Raw genomic sequence first — 22125 nt, 5'->3', positions numbered from 1 at the left:
ACTTAAACACACTGCTACAGACTCACTCAATTAGTCCAAGACAGACAAACAGTACATTACATTCAAAAACACATGCAAGCATGCCTACAGATTACACAATCACAAAACACACACACATACACTTACCTTAGGTCTTCTCCTCTTCTCTCTTCAGGGGAGCAGGGACATGGGCAGGCAGCACTGCCACACCACCAAAATGGGTCAAATTCAGGCACATAGCAATCTTGCACCCCAGTATGACTTGGATACAGCAATGCCATTGTGGTTGGCAAGCAACCCGGTGAGTGGCACGCTGCACTGCACACATCTGCATATCACTCACAGGATTTTATAAACATCATGCCTCTGCTCCATCAGGACTGGGAGGCGTGCGGGGTGCATGATCACTAGGGGAGGGAACCGACCCCCAAGGAGTGAAACCCTTGTGCACCCCCTTGGCTCCATCCCTGCTCCCACCAAGAGCACAATCTGGCCCAATCCATGCAGCAACTGCACAGCTCTTTTGTTAGGCACATTGTGTTTCTCATTTAAACGTAGGAACGCAGTGTATGGAGCTGAGGCACGTGGTTTAGTAATATGCAAATGAACATACAATGACCTAATTCAACATTTGTTTGGACAGAATAATAGAACATGGAAAAAGAGAATACAATCAAGACGCTGTTCTTCGTGTTTTAGTGTTTACTGGTAACACGTCAATACATCAATATTTAAACGTGAAGCACATGTAAATGAGAAACATGTTATTAGTATTCAGTGAAAGTGTAGGCTTCAAGGACATAATGTCCCAGTGACGTCTTTTGTTGTTCAGTATCAAGAGTGTTTACTAGAACTATAAATGTTAAAGCAGCAATGTACCATGCCAATAAACAAAAACAGTCAAGAGAATTAAAAGCATTTCAAATCATGGAATAATGCATTGGGAGAAACATTGTTTGGAAGAGGTTTATTAGAAAAGCTACTTGGCATCAGGCCATGATATTTCAAAGAAATAGTCAAAGAAAGTAAGAAAGCCTTCTATCGGCAGTGAACGTTTGACCGATGTTCGAATGGTTACAAAAGCATCAAGCACACGTCATCATCATGATGAAGGGTTATTGCATCAGCTGCAGCTAAAAATCTGAGCAATTACTATAGACAGTTTTAATAGGTGGAGCCCTATATGCAGCTTCCTATAAAGCAACCAGAGGCGCTGCAAGGATTCAACAACAGTGCCTGTAGGGACGAAGCCCTATGTGAGCAGATATCAACAGAGTTCACAGGAGTAGTCAGTTAAGTAAGTTTCTCACCTGTATTAACTAGCACAGGTTGGGTTGGGATACCTCCACCACGGCCTACCAGAGTTATATTATAAGCAATAAGGGGCATTTACAGTGAGGGTGACAGGATGAGTTAACGCGATGCAATCCAAGGACCACACTGATCTTACCCAGTATTATAGCGCCCAGTGCACTTCTTGGCTCAAGCTTACAGTTAGCACCCATAATCCTCACAGTCTCATGGTATAAAGCACCCAGCTCACTTCTTATCTCTTAATTCCGGCCCCGGGATATAGCAACCACTTCTTGACTCTGCCTACCAGCAGGTACTTCTCTCCCATGGCATTTGGGTGGATGTCAAGCTTAGTTATTCTCATCTCTAGATATGGGTTGTAAACTGGGCCATTAGAAAAGGCATTCAACGCAGTCCTAGATGCATACATTTTATACCCCTTGCTTGGGGAATTGTCGGGTCTGTGACACTTCTCCACATAGAACATTTCACTGCAAGCCACCCTCCTCCTTCTTTTCCCCTGAATATCCCCACCAGTAAACTCCCCTTTTTCTCTTCTCCCTCTGCGTGCTAATCCTCCATAACAAATGCACACAAAAATGCGGTAAAATGTCCCTCAGCCAAATGCGGGGAAACAGCTGTGGGGAACTGGGGGGATACACTTTTATCAGCCTGGAATATTGTTACTCACCAGCTGCAGGCTACTCTGCTAGGCCAAGATCTCCCCTGTTTTTCTCCCTCCATCTCGGTCATCTTCTCAGCTTCTGGGATAAAGCCCTCAGCAGCCTCTTGACTTTCCCCTTCTTCTCTCTGTCTGATTTCTGCATTCAGCAGGCTCTTATCTTTACTCTCCTCTCCTCTCCTCTGCTGATCTTCGTTGGTCTCTGCCAGTGTCTGGTATATAGCCATTAGCAGTCTCTTCTCTTTCACACTTTCTGTCTGTCTGGTTTCTGGCAGGGTCTGAGCAATGAGCAGCGGGATCTGGCCCTCAGCATGTTCAACCCCCTCACACTCTCTGGTCTCACTGCGAATCAGGCTCTCTCTTTGAGACTCCTTCTTTCATCTCCCTGCTCACAAGACAGTAACCGAGTCTATGACAAAATCTGTAGGACTCTGCAGCCTTGTATACTGATGATGATTGCCCTGTCCAATCAGTAAACATCATGATTGGTTATTCTTTCCTGGTCATGACAGGTTATTCCCTTTTTTCTCATGCCTTAAGCCCCTGTGTTCCCTGATGTTAGGTGGTAAGTAAGTTCTCTTTTGCTATTTTACACTCGTTATTGCACCAGCCACTAGATTGTTGCTTTTTTGGTACATATTTGGTACATATTCTTTTTGGAAGATGGCTATAATTTTTACCAAAAGGTCATTAAAAGCATGCAAAATTGCTTTAGGGTCTGTCGCACCTTTAAGAATGGTAATAGGTGGGTGAGATTATATGCTATTATGTCATGGTGAATTGATGTTTTATCTTGCCCCATTTTATTCTCCTGCAGTTCATATTGGTTTCTACGTTCTCGAGACTGACATGTTAGACTGTCATTTAATATGAAGGAGAATGGGATTGTTATCTCTACAGTGATCACTACCCACTATAAATTATTTAATGATATGATACTGATTTGCAGAGATGCAAATATAATCTAAAGTAGTAGATCCCCAGTTTTCTTTTTGAAACTGGGTACACCCGCATTGTCAGAAGGGACAAGGCCATTTATTGACTGAAGGCCCCATTCCATTAACCACATATAAATAAACGGATAATCCATTTGCAAACAACCATGGGTCTTACGTTTGGGGATCCTGCATCCCTAGAGATAGATCTTCAGTTTCGTCATAAGGATCTACTGACAATCCATTGCCAATTTTAACATTAAAGTCTTCCCCTATTAACAAAAGTGTATCAGGATTTAATTGGCTTGGCGACTTTTCCATCATAAACGTTTTAAAAGAAGCAAGACTGGTAGATTGTGGAAGCTTTTTGGGGACTCCGTTATAAAAATTCACAATCACCAAACACTCCCCAGAACTAGAAGTGAGAATTAACATCTGAACAAAATTTAGATTGGTCTCAACATTTTTAACAGTGAAACTCACTGAAGCCTTGGCAAAAATCGTCAGTCCTCCAAAACATTGACTTCTATGTTTTTTGAATGCATGAATAGCATAGGACAAGAAGCCATCTAGTATCAGATCTTCTAGAGTCTATGTTTTTTGTAGTAAGATCAACTCGTACCTCTTTAAGACAGCCTCTAAATCTTCATCTAAAAATTTAGAGCCTGTACCAGCGATGTTCCAGATAGCAGGGAGATGGAATGAAAATGTCTATCCCCCTTAGATAAACCTGTTCCCCCCATCAAAGCAGACAGAGTGTTGACCAGTACAGAGTGATGGCCAGCACAAGAGAAGGCACCACAGTTATTCACTCAACCTTATCTAGAGAGAACATGATTTCAAATTTGTTATCCATAGCCACTTGTCAGCCATCTCTGTTAATAATGCCTTGATGGTGAGAATTGGGATTGGATTTGATTAGATGGGGAGTGATAGAGATATTGTTATTCAGATCTATGAGCCCTTTCTTAATATCCCTTATCATGTCAGTCATCATTACCAGAGAATTCAAGATAGTTTGTTTGAAGATTTCTAGAAAGCCCATAAAACGTTGTAGCTTTTCTTTCAAGATCTCGGCCATGGATTTGATTTCCATTAATGAGACAGGAGGAATGACTAATAGCAAATTTTCTTTTTCCATGGTTATTGCTAGATCTGTAATGGCCTGCTCTTTACCCAGTGCTGTATCAAGGGCAGTTATTAACAGAAGGAGATAAGCATAGGGGCTATCCGTGTTCAATGCTTTTGGATTCTGCTTGCTGGTTTCATGCACATTAGGAACTTTTGTGGAATTGAGAACATTGATATTTATAGGTGAAATTGTCCATTAGACACTTTGATGTCTGATTTAGGTTTGTTTGTACATAGAAGGGCCTCTTTTGGGCACCATTGTTATTGTGGAAGCATCATTTTATTTTGTGGCTTCTAAAGCTCATTCTTCCACATGGATTTGCTCCTCTATATTTCTTTTAGGTATGAGTCCAAAAGTGATTGGGAGTTTATCTTTCCCTTTCCCTGTGACTTTCAAGGATTATTTCTATAGCGGCCCTGTTTGGAAATCCTTTGCTTTACTTTTTCCCATCCATCTGCACCCTCCTTTCCCAAGAAAGTAGCAGATGTCCGGGCAAATAATACCGGGACGATAAAGCACCGGCCCCCACTCTAAAACCTTTCAATTCATTATGACAGAAATGGTAATAAATAAAATGTGGTCAAGGAACCTTGTTGAGGATGTAGTCTATGTAAACAATGTTACAACAACTAAAGTGCAAGGTGCAAATATGTATAGTTCCTAGAAATGGTTATACCAATGATTCACCTTATTAGGCCATATAACAAGAACAATACAACATATCTAAGCTATAGAACACTGGTATAACTATTCTTAATGAGTGGCTTATTCAATTTCAGATGACCTTAATCTTATTTATGGGACCAAAGTGCAAACCACAGTATACTAAAGAAGGTATGCTACCAACACTATGAAAAAGCAAGAGCCAGAGAAGATGGGCGATAACCCCAGCTCTATATAAAACAAACAGAATTAAAAACACAGCTATTTCCAGGATCACAAGGAAATAGAATAAAAGGTGACTTGCCCAGCGTTGTGGCTAACTAACCTAAATTAAAACATCCAAAACCACAAGGGCCATAATAAAATGGTGTAGTGGTAATATCTCCAAAATATTGGAAGGACTTTCGCTTCACTGGAACCCGTACAAGAACACAACTTGCAAATTAACAGAGACAAATATAATTTAAATTACGTAGAGCAATTGCAATGGAGGGTGGTAACATGTATCATGTGTCTGGCTCACTCATAGGAGGGGTCTGATCCCAGTAAATATAACAGACCATAACATGCTTGGTTACAAAAACTACACGTTTTCCTTATTCCTGGATTTTGTGGTCTAATCGTTTCCTGGGTTTAGTGGCAGTGCCCAGACTAAAACTATGACCATGGCTTGAGGAGCAGCCACAGTCTCTCCCCCCTCTGCTGTAGGCACTCAGCACTAAAACCTGTTTTCAGGGCTCCCGGAACACTCAAGCAGTAGGGTCCAGCTGAAAAGCCAGAACAGAAGACCAGAGAGGTCCATATGACCCAATCTGGGTTGAGTTGAATTGGGATCCTCCAAACTTGGAAAGATAGGCAACTGTCAGGTTCGAAACAGGGGCCAGGAGAAGCTGTGTCGAGGGAATCAAAGGAAAGCATACTTCATGGTACGTCCCTTTATAGTCAGAATTTACATGAACATTCTGAGTGTAACTACTTAATTGGAACCAGCCAGCAAAGCAGCGCATCGCAGCATCCAGGTAATCCTATCCTGTTTCTATTCTAGTTTCTCTTTTATTCACTCTTGTCCTGTGTTAGTCATTGTGTCCATCGCCTCCTTCTGCCTTGCCTTCCCCAGATCTGATCCTTGCCTTTCCTGGATTCCCATCTCTGCTGATGTATGTTATCCCTTATCCAGTTCCTCTCTGCCTGCTCCTATTAAAACAAATGGGCCGCAGCAAATTACACACCAACACGTGATGACCTACTGGCAAACCATCCACTAAACAATGTTGAGCTGACATGACAGATCTGTAAACATTAACGGACAGATCGGAATGTGTAAGAGCCAATTCACCAAGAAAATGTGCAACCTGTACGTAGTGCAGGGGACGTAATGGGATCCAAGTTCCATGATAGGTGCCAGCTAAAAACGAAAAGGATGACCTGAAATTATAAAGGGCAACAAAACTGGGGAGTTGTCAATTATAACAACATGTAGCCGCTCTTATGGACTGGCCAACAACAAAGGGAGTCTGAGGAGAATCAATGAAATACTCAATTCCAGTGCCTATAAGTACCAAAGTTGGGATGGCCAAAGAGAAGTCATCGATAATAAAGACAACTTCTGGGCACAGATCTGCATAAAAGCCCCTGAGAAGAGAAGCAAAGTATAAACCAAGCTGTACTAAAAGGTCTGAAAATGCATTTGTTGCTATGAAGTCTGTATCTGGCCTCCAACAAAAAAAACAGAGTAACCAGGTGTTCAGCCGAGATTAAGAAATCAGCAAACACTGTATTCCAGTGATGCCTAAGGGCATGAAGAACAGGACGACAAAGATATGATATATGATATATGATATGGTATGATATGATATAAGTCATTTATAACTCACCTGTAAACAAGTGTTTATAGGCGTGACAAGACAAGGAGGGGGCAACAGAAGGAGGACAAACAACGATCTTACTAGACCTTGTGTCATTCAGTGCACGCAAGTACAGGGAAGAGGAGAGGGGCGAAGGGTCCGGGGGTGGTGGGGGGTTAGGAGAAGTGCAGGTGACTCAATACATGCTGCCAGATGGTGGCTCTTAATTACAAAGTGAAGGGACAGTAGGGTTACAGATACAGACCCTTAAGTGCTGAGGGAGCCCGAAGGCAGTGCAAAGACAACTGGACATGCAGGAGCCTGGGCCCGAGGGTGGCCAGGTAACCAGTGTGCAGAGATATCTGGGACATTAGCAGGGGAGAGGAAGAGAGAAAGCGGAAGCGAAAAGGAATGTCTTGAGTTGCTTCCAAAACCGTAGTTCTGCTCAAGTTTGAGAGGCAGGAAGGCTGTTCCAGAGGGAGGCCCCAGCCAAGGAAAGAAATCGGCCCCCCATTATCTGCTTGGAAAATCGTCTGACCCACAGAGAATTAGAGGTGGATGAGTGGTGAGCATCGAGAAGGAAGATGTTTAGGAAGAGAACGTTGGAGGTAGTTCGGTCTCAGGCCCCAGAAAGCCTTGTGGATGATGCAAAGGGTCTTGAATTTGATCCTCACAGCCAGAGGGGGCCAGTGCAGAGATTTCAGAGCTGGAGAGATATGATCCCTGGGCTTGAGGCCAGGGACAAGTCTCGCAGTCCTGGTTCTGGATGAGTTGTAAAGGTCGAAGAATAGAGACCGGCACATTTAGAAAGAGGCTGTTGCAATAGTCCAGCCTGGAGAGAACCAGGGTTCTAGAGACAGTGAGCCACTGGGGGGAAATTGAGAAAAGACAAAATACCTCTGAGAAGATGCAGCTGAGTGTGTCACTTCTTAGAGACATCAGAGATGTGAGGAGAGAAGGAGAGGGTGGAGTCGAAGATGACACCAAGGTTCTTAGCCTCACAGGAAAGAGCAAGAAGGGGGCCCATGGTGGGTGCCCAGAGAGAGAGAGGAAAGGAGGGAGCAGGAGTCCCAATGCGGAGGATCTCAGTCTTACTGGAATTAAGGCAGAGATCATTGGCAGGACACCATTCCTGAATTGCGGCCATACAGTCTGGTATGAGAGAAGGAGCAGAGGTGGCTGAGGGGAGCCTGAAGGAGAGCTGGGTGTCATCCGCATAACAGTAAAGTTAGAACAGAATATAGCGATGCGGTGGGCCATAGGTGCCAGGTAGTGGTTGGGAAGCCATGGCAAAAGGTTAGGACCCTGGGGAACGCCACAAGTAGAGAGAGAGACAGAGGAGACGAAAGACCCCAGTTGGACATAGGAGGGTCAGTCAGTGAGAAAGGAGGTCAACTAGGACAGGGTCTGACCAGTGATACCCAGGTTGTCACAGAGGTGATTGAACAGGATGGTATGGTTGACTGTGTCAAAAGCAGAGGATAGATCGAGGAGAATGAGGACAGAGGGAAGATTACAGTCAAGATTAGAGAGCAAGTCTTCACAGGTGTTCAGGAGAGCAGTTTCCATGCTTCTGGCAGCTCTGAAGCCAGACTGGTGGTCGTGGAGACAACCAACAGATTCAGTATGCAGATTAAGCTGGGAGATGGCCAGCTTTTTCAGGAGATTGCCCAGGAAAGGAGTGATGGGGATCGGGCAATATTAGCCACAGAGGGAGGATCAGCAGAGGGCTTCTTAAGAAGGGGGTGAATAAGGGAGTGCTTAAGGGCTAAGGGGAAGGTTCCAGTGGCAAAGGAGTGATTGCAGAAATCGGCCATGGCTGGAGCTATGGTGTTGATGTTCCGGATGAGCTAGGGAGAACCTGATCTGATGAGACTTTCATAGATTGGACTTGTCTAGAAACATTGCCAGGGGTGAACCGGGGAAAGCAGGAGGGGAAGCGGCCGAAGTTGAGCCATGGGTGGCAGAGGAGGAGGAAGAGGAGGTAGAGGAAGAGAGAGTCAACAGGATGTCCTGAGTTTTAGTGGTGAAATGAGAAGGCAAGGCTGTGCAGCGGGCCTGCAAAGGAACAGGAGAGGTGGAGACTGCAGCAGGATTGGCCAGCTCCTTGCAGATTTTGAAATGTTTGGCCGAGTTTGTCAGAGGGTGCACCTGATGCCCTCCACTTCCTCTCAGCAACCCTACACTTAAGGGTGGCGTGGTCAGAATCATACCGGAAATTGCACTTGGAAGTGAGCTTCAATCGGATCCTCATGACAGGGGCAAGGACATCAAGAGTGTTCGAGATAGAGAGATGAAATATGACCATCCCTGCAGTCCTTTAGTTGCCTGGAGCGCCAATCTGTACTTAGCAAATACTCAGCCTGTATAATGATACTGTGAGGGAGGCAAAACATCCAAAAGGCTTTGGCCATATCTGCCAAAGACTTGAGAACAACCCCCTGCCACGATTGCTGTAGAGAATGGCCTGGAGAAAGAATAACTGCCCCGTGAACACAAGCCCAACACTAGATACATGGCCTGGAGCTAGGATATGTTACAGTATGTACATATTCTGTCGGTATTAAACTGGAGCCGCAGTCTTAGCTTCAACACTTCGATTTGTAGCAGAGAGAGAGGAATCAGTGTTTATGTGGATCCTAAAGTTAAAATCAATGTCTGGTAAGAATGTGCAGCTTCGTAACGTGGTAGCGATTTCAAGACCAGATACTTAACAATGTGCCCGGAGAAGCTCAACGCAGTGCGCTGCATAAACGCACTATACTGAGAATACACATAAGAAATGCAAGCATATGTTCGAACCCTCATACTAAAAGAAAAAAGAAAAGCATAGATCAGTAGTTACCTGAAATGAAACTAGCCACAAAAGCGTGCATGTGCTTTCAGTTCTCTGGACCTTTTATGGATGATGAAGATCGAAGGCACTGGGTCGTGTGGTCTTGGGAGTTAGGTCAGGTGTATTCGCTAAACTCCAGTAACTGTTTTCTTTTCTGGAAATGTCAAATGTATCTATGTGCTGATGTACTAGAATAGTGTTTTTATGCATAACAGAAAGCGTCTGCACTGCCACTAAATGCAAAAATATACTGTTCTATATTAACTAATTAATTATTAAGGTTTTGATAATATTAATTTAAATGTATCTCAGTAAGGCGACCATTGCAGCTACGATTTTTGACTAGGCGTGGGCTTCACTTCTTCTATCAATGGAATCAAGTTTTGTTTTTGCTCACAAACATTAAGGAAAGTGGAGGCTCTTTTCCTGCATTCTACATTATGACAGTGGAACACTGGGAATCCTGGAAGCTGTAGACTTCACTCCAGGTCCAAAGAGAATTACACTGGTGCTCCCTTCCCTTTCATCAGTGGGGGCAGTCGAGTAACCATCTCAGGATTCTAGGTCTCTTCAGAACATCACTTGCCAGCCACGTAACGGGATTACATTGTGTCTGCTATCCCCGTTCTGATGCAACTGATAGGCAGTGCCCAGGACCTATAACTGCTAAAGCATTATCGTACCTTCTTCAGACCTGCTGGGCTGAGCCTCTAAGGCTGCAATCGTTGACTACAGCAGTAGCTGCACTGATCAGCAGATTCAGATGATTTCTTTCGTATGCTCAGTACTGTCCGAGCCTTTCATTTTAGCCATAGTTCATCATATGGTATTATGTTATTTTATATTAAGAGCTAAGAGCTGTTTTAGTAAAGCACACGATCACCGGGGGCAACTTGGTGCTCAGAAAGAAAAGTAAGCTTGCCTGATGTTATACATACAATTTACCTATGAATTAATAAGAATGTTTTCAAAGGTTTCTTGAATTTTAGCTAGTCGGTTTCACTGCTTAACATTGAGGGTGATGTGTTCCACATGCTTGTTGCCTCTACTTTTTATATAGTTGAACGATTAAAGTGTTCGCTTGATTAATTCTGAGCGACTGCTGGGCAGTGTGAAATTGAATCTGTGAACGGGGATGATTCTGGCAAATGTAAACTCTTGAATACAATACACATACTTTTCACACCTGTCCACTTTTTTGCCAGAAGCCAGTGTAAGGACCTCAAAGCAGGAGTGATGAGGTTACATTTTTCCAGTTTCATGAGGATTCTGGCAGCTGCATTCTGCCCTCTTTGAAGAGGTTGGAGTAAAGATTCTGATATATCCAGATAGGGGCTATAGAATCATTCACACCATAGGGTAATGATAAGGGATTGTAGTTTATATAGTGCTTTCACCAAAGTGCTGTACATAGTACATATTTACATGCAATGTTTACCCAACTGAAGTTGGGACTCATTTATCAACCTCGGAAGGAAGAAAGGCTGAGTTGCCTTGCTGGGATTCTAACTTGTGAACTGCAGATCATGCACATATTGCAGCACTGAGTGCTCAACACGCTGAGCTATCTTACCTGCTCCTAATGCTAGGATATGTAAGGGAGCAAGCATATAATGATATATAATAATATAAGGGAAACAAACATATAGCAATGTTAGCGGATGTATTTGCAAAGTCAATACAGTATTTCACACATATGTCTTTGCTATTACATGTTCACATATATGATGACTTCTAAGGGAATAAAGTTGTGCAGAGATTGACATTTTTATCGATGCTACAACCAGCTGGAATAAAACAACTGGAACTGAGCCAGGTGTTCAGGCTACTAAATCAAACTTGGTTGTGGGCATTCACTAATATTTGTCCGTATTTGTTCTAAATGAAATTAGGAAATAGCATTCTGCGGGTGTCGCAATTCAAAGAAATATGTCTGGTTGAAAAATGCCTTTGCGCTAGCAGATTCTACCTCATGTCAATGTTGCTTTCTCTTCTTATGTGTTACCACTGGTTCACCAAATATAATGTTCTAAAATGTGTGCATATAACATTAAATTCTAATTTCATTAAATACTGTTAAGTCACTCTGCAAATGTAGCTCCCTAAAGTAATGCCAAAATAAAAGAATTTACTAATTCCAGATATTAGGATATGAACATGTTTAAAGGACTCCCAGTACCAAGTTGAGAAAATCACTGAAATCGTTGTTTAAATAAAATATCCACATTACCTTATACATCTGGAACTCACCTTCAAACTAACTGGCTAATACAATGGTTAGAAATAGGGCAACCTCTTTGAAATTGTAAAATATCTGATGGAATGGAATGCTCTCAATTTAATAGAGCAAACACAGAATGGCTTTACACTGAAATATCATGTAATTGTGTAAAACGGATAATAAAATGTCACAAGAAAAACATGCATTGCTATGGGTGTGAATGAAAGAAAAAGGGAATTTAATAGAGTGATTGCATGTTTGCTGTCATGTGAACAGGAAAAGGCATAACTGCCCAATTCACTTTTAGTTTTCTGAAAAGAAATTATACACAAAAAGTTATGAGAAATTATCTGGCTGGTCTAGTATATTTATGATCAGAACAGCATATTGTTTCAGTGGTATTAGCAAGCAGAAATTGTTGAAGTGAACTTTTTCTGGTACATGGTACAGACTATACCTTATGTAGTCCTTACATTCTGACTTTGGGTCACTTTAGTTCACCATTAATTGTATGTTTGTAGAAGACATCAGCTGTTTTGAAACCAAGAATGGACAGACTCCATTATCCAACGCAGCAATGCAGGGAAACTGAATGGAAACATATCTGTGTGCACTCAAGATAAAGGTGGTGCTTCTAAATTACGAAAAACACATTTAAATGGGAGACCTATCTTGGGGATGCAGGCTAAATCCATGAATCTGTATTTTTAAGCTTATAGCAGATGCCTCAAACAAGACATGACCCGTGACCTTGGCAGAGCATTAGGCCTGAGTCATAAAATAATAGATTACCAATTTGTGTTTTTGTTGAGTAAAATTGTCCCTTGTTCATAAATGCAGATCTTCTATTGTTATGGATTTAGCCTACAAACAAATGAAAATCAGCTAGAATATATGACGCTAGGTGAGTTTTAAAAGAGTTGCAAAAGCATCCATTAAAATGTATTAATGCATACATTTGCATATTCATATAACTTTTATGCTGGCAGTGACAAGAAATAAATGTCATCTTTGGATTGTGAATGTTCTTAGAAAACTGAATATATGATTCCAATTAATGTTACACCCCCAAACAAGGAATTACAGGAACATGAATATTTCAGCCAAATTATTTTCCTTGTTCCTAAGGGGAGGGCTAACTCCAAGCTAATACATCTCCTTATGACCAATCAAAATACAACAGGCAAATGGGAGCAAGGAGGAGAGCTCTAGATGTATTAGAGTAAGTGAAGCAAACCTATCACAGGCATTGTTCAATACAAAATTGCGACATCAAATGAAGCTGTGTGTGTGGAGTTTCCTGTGAATTTAAACTCCAGCTCAATTTGGCAATGGATAGTGTGTCCTTGTTATCCAGCCCAATGAGATTGAAGAAAACCCTCTTTGATTATGATTGGGTCTGTACTACGGACTATCTTCACTCATACCCTTGTTGCACAATCTGGTATTGGACCATAGATGGCAGGGTGCCCCAACAACGATTCTTCTGCAGTTTCCAAATACATTTTTTTTGTAATATTTGTTGCGATTAAGATGGAACCTCATATGAACAAATGAGATTTTGGTAAGAAGGGGAAGGTTGTAATCTATGGATACTAATTGCAGATCTAGTAAATCTGACCAGATTGAGACTGCCCGACATTTGATTTTGGACTGCGCAGCTTTACATTCAAAAAGGTGGAAGTACTTTTTTAATGCAATGAGTCATGCTAGTCATTGGTGGTACATTAACTGTGACTACATATGGAACAGATGTGTAAACATCACCTCCGTCAGGGAGGGTTTGGCAGTGGCAGGATTTATCAAAGCCCTGAACCTAACAAATCCTGTCTGATGAATTGCTGAAGTCTTTCTTCGCAACACCATGATGGCAGTTCTGGTGCTTATGTACCTTTGTTTTGTATTGATGAATGTAATTTAAAGTTTTATCAACTTACTCTGGAAGGTGCTGGTGAATCTTATCTAATGAATTACTGAATGGCAATTTATATCATTTAATTGATAACATGTTTTTAGTGATGAACTATTGTATCATTCTGTGTGTTTTGATCTTCATTTTTTTCTCTTTTGTACCAGCGGGATCTTTTTTGTTTTCCTCAGAATGATTTTGTTGGACTCTTAATAATATGTGCGCTCAAATGTTTTAAATAATAGTATGTTTTTAATGATGAATTATTGTACAATTTTGTGTGCTTTAATTGTCATTTCTTTTGTACCAGCGGTATCTCTATCATCTTTTTGTAATCACTGTTTGGACCTTATAACAATATCTGTGCTCAATATGTTTGCATTTTTTGAAGGATGTATTGATTTGTTTTTTGATTTCGATTTTGTAACGGTTTGGTGGAAACCAATTGCAAATAAAATAAATAAAATTATAAACTCCAACACATAGGAAGAAGGTAGCATTTTGGGAATTCAGAAAAGCAAGATAGCCCGTCCGACAGAAAAAAGGAAATTGGTGTTCGAACTGGAAGTAGCTGATGGAAAATCTCCTTAAGATGGCTTTATCCAGATGGGACTGTGTACAGAGGCCTTTTCCAAGACAGAGGCAGATTACCTGAAAGGGATTATGAGAGTGGGCGACCACATAGAAAGGAATAACCTATTTTGTGGTGATGCCTTAAGCTGGTTGATGTCCCTACCTGTCCTGGGCCTTTGTAAGATACACCAAATATGAGTACAATATTCCCAAAGCATTAAGACAAATGTCCCAAGAATTCATTAATTCCAAGATATCAATCAAAACTGTTTGCTAGGAACCATCTTTACAAGCTACATCACTGAAAGGGAAATACATTATGAGGCATATGTGCTGTGTGATTGCTCACTTAAATTTAAACAGTGGGAAGTCTCAACATAGTATAGCTTTGCCAGCAATTTTGGATCTCTGCAGGCCTTAGACATGCTAAATTGAAGTATGGAATAACAAGTCTATTTGATTGGTCTTTGCAATAGTCAATAATGAAATTGAATCTATTCCTTAACAAACACATTGAACTGTGGTGTTGATTGCATGGGCCTGATTCTTAGAGAGAGTGAAGTGATAATGTTTTAGCACTCCAAAACACAAAGAATGCCTGAGCCCAATATTAAAATAATTGTAACCTATTCAACACCACAAAACATGTTTATATATGTATGCCCAATTTAAGAACCAAAAGTGTGTGAAATACAATCTCCAACATTTTAAATTTCAATCAATGCTAGAACAAGAGAACCGTATGTCAAGACATTTTTCTCTGATGCCAACACTTGGCAATCGTTTCAAAGATAAATAAGTATATTGTTTTGTGTCAAACTTTACTAAAGGAACTGTACGTTTTTTTTTAATCAAACCACCAATGTCAATTAGTATGTCTACATTGTGGGGTATTCCATTTTACTCCCTAGAATAATCATTTATATTTGTTGTTTTATGTGTGGATATTTGTGCAAATTGGAATTAAAACATGTGAAGGACAATTTCAGGGAAATTGTAATGTCCGTTCTGTAGCAAGATGCCTGTATTTAGATTGTGGGGTGGGATTGTTTGGGCCGAAGGCGAGAGCCGTTTTAGAGTAGGGCTATTTCTCCTTAAAACACAGGACCAGAATAGTAAATATATTCCAAAGATACAATTCACTACAGAGGGATTATTTAATGGGTTTTTTTATGTTAATGTATTCATGGCCTATATATTTATGCATACACATATGCACTTGTGAACAAAGCATTCTACACTTAAGCAATCTCTACCTCTATGTAATAGTTATCGAGATGTTGCAGAGCAGGGGAAGCTGGAACCACCTGGAATGATAGGTAATGTGCTCCCTAATAATGACATAAATATCATGATATGTTATGTAAGAAAATTAGGTAATAAGAGTAAGCAGCACCAGGTGATGTCTTATCTGAATAGAGATAATATAGATATACTGAGGGTACAAGAAACACATTTGTTGGATGGTCTCCAGCCTCCTCCACGGTGGGCTGAGAAACGCACAAGTCCTGCTGTTCTTAGACCTCCAATTCTTGCCCATTAGAACGGGAGTAGTTCAATGGGGAGGGGTGGGGTTGTACTACTCAATTTACAAATACCAATTGCATGAAACATTTCAAAAATTCGGAATTGGTTGTATCTGCGGAACTACACAAATAAATGGATTACGTGATGATCTGGGAGAGAGTTTTTACTTGGTACTCTTATTAGATATAGCTAGGCTCCCTTGTTCAGTGACTGCAATGACATGTATGGCACAGGCTTAGGGAGAACGTTCAAATGTTCATGCCCTGAAAGATGCCTGCTGGTAGTTTTATCTGAGAATGAACGTGTGCACACATTACATCACTGTACATGATGCATTGTCCCACATGACTGACATCAATATTGTGTGTTTTCAACTTTATTTCGGAAATACAATTCCATAAAAGTTATATAGCATCGTATAACATACAAACAAAAATCAAAATTTCAGCTAAAAAAGGTAAAAAAACACAAGAGCATAAATAATCGCACAATAATACATTATTACACTATTCTCAAAAAAGACACAGCAAATATTACATCAACATATTTTGCATGTTTACATAAATATTCAGCCTCAATCATAGTTCTCACGCCTCTATTTTGAATTCATAGGGCCTCATTACAAGGTCTGCAGTAGAGGGATAACGGGGCCGGTAGAGATGCCGGCCCCATTATCCCCCTACAACCCCATTACGGGGTCTCCTAGCGGGTCCCGCCAAGGACGCCTGGTTTTACCAGGAGTCCTTGGTGGGTCCCGCGAGCAGACCAGGATGCAAACAACGGGCCCGTCATTAACGGGCCCGTTGTTTGCATCCTCCCCATTCCCATTGAGCCCTATGGGGGCTCGAATGGGAACGGGGATGTACAGGGTCAGGGTTCCTTGAATGGGGAAATACCGGGCCCTCCATTCAGGGAACCCAGACCCGGTACTTGGTATGGGGTAGCCATGCCGCTACTTCCATACTCGGAATGAGGCCCATAGTTTCACATTTCTTTTCTGTATGACATCATAAAGGGGACAGGTAAAAAGAAAGTTCTGCAAAGTTTCCCTTACTAAGAGGCAAAAAGAACACATAAGGGAAAATCCACTGTTCCTCCTGGCCTTAACTGGAGCAAGTGGTAAATTTCCCAGATGCATTCTAGCATTTAATGAATGCTTTATGGTGCTTTTGATCAAAATTAAATATTCCTCCAACATATAGGTATCTTTGCACATCAGTTATTCATATCCCATAGCCAAATGCAAACACTTTGAGGCATATTCAACCCAGACGAACTGCGTATTGCTGTACACCACAATAGCCTTGCATCTGTGGAGTTTTGATTAGACTAAAAATCCTTTAATTCAAGCTTATAAGTCTCTTTGATATGGCGAAAACCACGAAGTGAGCATGCATTATTGTTGGACAACAGATCCTTCAGTGCAGCATGAAACCTCATGTGACCAACCGCTGACCAGGTGTGCACCCATAGCATCAGTGGTGTGCAGCAGTATGTTTCTTGGCTTTGCGCTGTAAAAGGTCAGCAGAAAGCGAGTTGTGTAGTCTGTCCTTCTTTTCTGTTATTGCTGCCAGTGGAGGACTCTTCAAAACCACACATCCTGCACAGAGCACAGCAGTGTGCGGCAGTGTGTTTCATGTTCCGTGGCTCTGTGCGGAGCAGGAATATATAAGCTGCAGGGACTCCATTCTGCCACCAGTACCGACCCCTGAAGACAGCATCATTCTCTGAAGTAAGTTTCAGAATAATTGATCAGTAGTTTTGTGGGTGGCTTGTAACCCTGTGCATCCATGCACCTACAGCTAATCAAACCCTTATTGGAATGTTGTACAGTTTCAACATTTGGACTTTCTATTTTCTGTGATTACTAGTTGCATTTGGCTTTTTGCTTACCTGCTAAACTGTGGTATCCTGTTCACCTCTGAGTTTTCTTTATTCTAAATAACTCTTTGATTTGCTCACTTTCTTGCTCTACCGATCTTCCTCTGCTTTGGTGACTAAGGGTTATGGCCCTTTGAGCCACATCCAAACTCGCTCTGATTTGAATCAACTGTGCGCAGTGCAGTGGTGACTGTGGGGATTCTACCCTTTGAGCCGCACTGCAGCTGACTACTCACCTTGGAACACACGATTACGTCAGCTTTTAAGCCTCCTAAAATGCATGGGCTCCGTAGTGGCAAACATCTGGGGAAGTTGAACTTGGCTCAGACTGAGGAACAGACTCCTCCTCTAGACAGCTCTATTATCAATTTTACAACAGTCATCATCCCTAAGGAGTCTGTTCGGGATCTGCTGCCCTCACCGCAATACCTAGTGCTGTTCTCAATAACAGGGGATGAAGGTGAGGTTGACTCAGCAAGTCCCTCCATATCTAAGGCTATTAGCGGCAAAATGATGGAAGTTCACTTGCCTACATCCTGTTCACAAAGCCAAGTGGACCCTGAGGATCTACTGGACTGTGCAGACTCAAATTTTGTCTCTGACATTTCATTGCTAGCCCCGGTGGTACCTCTTGAACTCTCTAAACGGTTTCACTTATCATTGGGGCCCCACTCATTGGACCCTTTGGCGATTTGCCCTAGCACTCCTAAGGGGAATATGGAGGAAGTGTTTCTACACAAATCTACGGGGAAAGTGATGTTCAAATCTCCTGCTTAAGGGGAGGATTTAGGGCTCTCCCCTAACCAAGTGGAAGCTTGCCTTTTTTTCAATCAACCAGGCCCTGATTCCTCTCAATGTTCTTCCCCATTGAAGAGTGCAGGTACAGTGCGTAACCAAGCTGACCAGTTCTTGCTTCCGAGGAATGGTTTGCCTTTTATGCAGGAAGAGCCTATCATTGATGCATTTTCATTCTCAGTTCTCTCAAGGATTCTGAACACTATGGATAGAAGCAACGACCAGAGCCTGCATGAACTACGCGAAGTGCACTCTATTCTTACGGAGAGGCATATAGCATTGCAGGCTATTTGTCTAGAGCCTCTCAAACATCTCCTCTGGCAAATGCTACATTTGGTGGGGTTTCCAAGGAATCAGCGTCTTTGGCTGTGACTCATGGATCATTATAATTGACCGTGGACCCTCTGCCACAGGTAATCGTGGAAAATAAAGAAATGGGCCAAAATCGTAATTTTGGCCACTTTGCGTTCATTCGCTGAGGTCGGTGGGTCCACTGATGGGTTTGAATTGGCAAGTGAACCTTCACTTGCCCAGCATCCTGTTCCTAAAAAGAAAAGGAGGAAATCTAAAAATGCTAAAAAAGCTTTGGCTAACGTTGGGCCAAAACAATAAAGGTACTCTTAAATCTGTGCGGGCTGTGACAGTAATGACTGAAGTCTTCCCTGAAGGGGAGTCTTCCGAGGCTTTTAATGAGGAGGGCTGAGCATTGGCTTCCCCCGTGTGGATACCAAAGGGAAAAGTCACAAGGAAGAGGGAACCTAACATGCCTAAACATTCTTGTCCGTTTCCTAAAAAGTCAAAATCATTACAAAATGATAAGCCAAACGGCCTAATTACAGCCTTCTTAAAACCTAAGGGCAAAGCTGAGACAGAATGTGAGGTTAACTTCTCACAGTTGTCCACTTACTTCATAGACTCTGCAGAGTCTTTGATCAAACCGGCTCTAAATATTGCTAAAGTATCCTTAAACGGCTTCTTGAGCCAGGGAGGAAGTGGCGTGAGAGTGAATTTACCTCTTTTGGACGAAAATGCTCAGTTAACAGCTGTGCTCAACACAAACGCTCCTAATGTTGTTCTGGCCTCTTGTATGCCCCAGACTATCTTAGATAGATCCCCACCCTTCATGACCATGGAAGAACAGAGGATTAGAGTTGTACTGTGGGCTCATTTAGGCTCCCAGCCATAGGTGATTTTGATGAGGTGGCTACACGACCAGGACCTGTTGGGCCATGAATAAAGTTGGCCATGTCTATTTATCAATAAAAAACACTGTAAAGGTCAATGGGGATTACCCACTGAACCACCAATATATTCTGCCCTTGTTTAAAGAAATTCCATCTCTAAACTCTTTGACAGCTAGGGATATCGCTCGAATTTTCTTCGTTGACTTTAGAAGGGTGGACATTGTAAAAGTGGGTTTTCATTCCCATCTGGTTAGGAACCTTGTGATGGCCGAGGTGGAGAGGCTTCTCACTATGGGTTATTTGCTAACTGACGCAAGCGATGAGCCCCTTACTGGCAGTCAAAATGTAATCTGTAGTCAGGATTAGACTCAACTCCCAGGGAATCCCTTCTAGTGAATTTTGGTGTAGGAACCTTTGTTGATAAAAAGCGCACAGTCTTGTATGATTGAGCTCACCCGATTATTTCCCTGGAAGAGCAGAATACGGGGGCAGAATGGCTCAAATTTAAAATTGCCCTTGCGTTTGCTTTCATGGAATGCACAAGGTTTTTTTCATCTATGTCTTAATGTGCAGCTTTGGGATGACGTAGATCTTATCTGCCTGCAGGAAACCTTCATGCTAGACATCCCCGTGATGGATGGGTTTCTTTTTGTGCATGAGCCCGCTCAAAAAGGTCTAGAGGGCAGACCTTTCGGTGACCTATTGATAGCCTAGTGAATTTCTCCAGGGTCCAGAGACGAAAAACTCATATTGGGCCGCACTGATATCTTTTGCATTAAAATTACTTGGCATGATGAATCTCAGCTTCAGCATACCTAGTTGACGTTCTATCTGCTATAACCAACTGCATTGAACTATACTGTGTCTCTAAAGAAATAGACTTGGTCATCATGGGTGATCTCAATGCCGAATGCCTTGACGCTACTTGGTATAATTTAGTCTATTCTGGGAAATATATGAATAATGCCAGAGAGAGGGGCAGATTGGTACATTCCTTTCTGGACAGATGTAACTTAATGTGACTTAATGGTAAATTAGATGGCGATATCCTGTCAAAATACACCTGGGTCAGTGGAAGCCATCGCTCGACACTTGATTACATATTTATCTGGGACTCTTAGGAATCAAGCTTTCACACTTTGGATATTAAACACTGCCAGGAGAGTGATCATTCGCAGCTTAGATTTCTATGGGGAGCATTCAATAATGAAGGAAGTTTACCTGATTCCCCTCTTCAAATTGTGATCAGGCCACGTGATCACTCAGTAATATGGCACCTTAAAGTAGCTGACCGCTACAACAGGAAAGTAGAACAGCTTCTTTTGGCTGGACTCTTCATTGATAATTCCCCCGATGGGTTTGGTTCCCAACTACAATCTATGTTGCAGGGCCTAATGCCCCCGCATGTACTGACCAATCGAAGTGCATACTCTGAGCTTTCTCACAAATATATCCTTGCTGTCAGTTTACGGAAAAGGAAGCTACGACAGAATATCAGGCAGGCAAAGAAGTTGACACCCACCGCTTTGAAGTCGATAAAGAAACTCAGACAGACTTACTGCAATTGGTTGAGGGGGTATATGTATTTACTTCTGCAAAAAGATACAGAGGATATGTTATTTGCACTGAACTCGTGTAACTCAGCTAATTTTTGGCGGCTGATTCGAGGTCAGGCCGCTAAAATATCTTTGCAAGCACAGCCAATTTCGGGATCTGTCTGGGTGGTCCATTTTAACACCTTATATGGCAGCCCCCAGAGAACAAATGTCTCTACTATGGCTCACAATTTACCATTGGCTTGTAGTCCTGCTTGGGAGGACCTGAAAATTGACACAGAGTACATAGTGCGGGCAATTAAGAAGGCATTATGAATCTTACCTTTAAATCGGCTCCTTGGCTTTGGGCTGAGGTCCTATTGCTTCTGTATTCCAAAATACTGACGTTTCAGGTATTCTCATCCACTTGAAAGGAGGCAATGGTCACAGCGATCTTTAAAAAGGGAGACAGAGCAGATCCTGCTAACTACCGCCCTAGCTCCCTAATAGATGCCTCATATAAAATATTCTCAAGATTTCATTTGTGAAATCTTGAGCGCTGGGTGGAGGAGTCTGGGAAATTTCACATGAACCAATATGGTTTTAGAAAAGACGCTAACACATCAATAAACTGATTCATTATTCACTTACTATTGAAGCAATGGCTCTTATCGAAGTGTATCCTGTATGTTTATTTTTGGATATTACAAAGGCATTGGACTGTGTATACCAAGTCTGGTTATGGAAGATGCTAAGAGACTGGGGCTGCCCTGAATACCTGGTCAGTATTTTGGAACACTTGTAGATGGACATCCGCCTAAAGGTTAAGTTGGTCAAAAGGGACGTTTTACTGAATGGATCTATGCAGCACATGGTCTTTGGCAGAGTTGCGTCTTAGCACTGTTCCTGTTTAATTTATACATCTTAGGCATAGGAGCGCCCCTGACAGCCACTGTCACAAACCCTCCGAAATTGGACTCAACTAAGCTGCAGTATCTACTTTATGCCAACTATACAGTTCTAGTTAACTACACCACAGTGGGACTGCAAACATCTCTGACGGCCATTGCTTACTATCTTAAGGTTTTAGGTTTGCACATTAACATCCCCAAATCTAAGGTCTTAGTCATGAATTG

The sequence above is a fragment of the Ambystoma mexicanum genome, chromosome 6q (genome assembly GCF_040938575.1).
Source record: "Ambystoma mexicanum isolate Mex_15411 chromosome 6q, UKY_AmexF1_1, whole genome shotgun sequence".
Classification (NCBI taxonomy): domain Eukaryota; kingdom Metazoa; phylum Chordata; class Amphibia; order Caudata; family Ambystomatidae; genus Ambystoma; species Ambystoma mexicanum.
This window is presented reverse-complemented; position numbering follows the sequence as displayed.